The sequence below is a fragment of the Pyxicephalus adspersus genome, chromosome 12 (genome assembly GCF_032062135.1).
Source record: "Pyxicephalus adspersus chromosome 12, UCB_Pads_2.0, whole genome shotgun sequence".
Taxonomy (NCBI): Eukaryota; Metazoa; Chordata; class Amphibia; order Anura; family Pyxicephalidae; genus Pyxicephalus; species Pyxicephalus adspersus.
The window spans coordinates 43,916,841-43,917,563 of NC_092869.1; positions in this window are offsets into that span (position 1 = coordinate 43,916,841).

Below are 723 nucleotides of genomic sequence, written 5' to 3' on the forward strand. Positions count from 1 at the left end.
TATACCCTAATAGATTGTAAGCTCTTCTACCTTCTGTATCCCCCTTATACTCAAGATAAAACACTTTCAGTTGTATATTAAGCAGACGAGGGCAGAACAAACACAGGAAGATCATTCTCAGGGTTTACATTCACTTTGAATCCAGTGAATGTTATAGGGATTTAGACTTTCCAGGCCAATGGAGTGAATGAAGCCGGTAACTAGACATTTATATAGAAAATGTTGCAGAACGAGCCGGCGTGTCGATAAATGTCGGTGTCTGTTCTCACCCGCATTCAGGAGAAGTTATTCCCAGCGTGCCGGTGTAACGTACCCGAGTGTTTGCCTTGGCAAAGCTTTTAATTCCCGGTTGGGTGCCAGGAGGGCGGCGTTTGGCCGGCGGCTGTTTGCTTTGCATCGTAATAATCGGGGGAATTGTTTGGCCAGGCAAAGCTCCAGGTGGAAGGTGGTGATACCGTAATCCCAAACATCACCGCGCGGTCCGACCGGGCCTGACTCACATCACAGCTCTGTGTCCACGAAACGTGCTGAGAAAAATGAATCCGATAATAATAGGAAAGAAAAAAAGTCAAAGGCCATGAAATTCCCCATCATACTAATCCGGCCCGAAGTGTTCCAGATTTTTGGTGTTTGCGAGCAGCGAGGATGAATCACAAAGCAGAAATGCTGAGTGGATATTTATCAGAGCGAGGAGATGAGCGCAGTAAATTCTAATTGTCACAT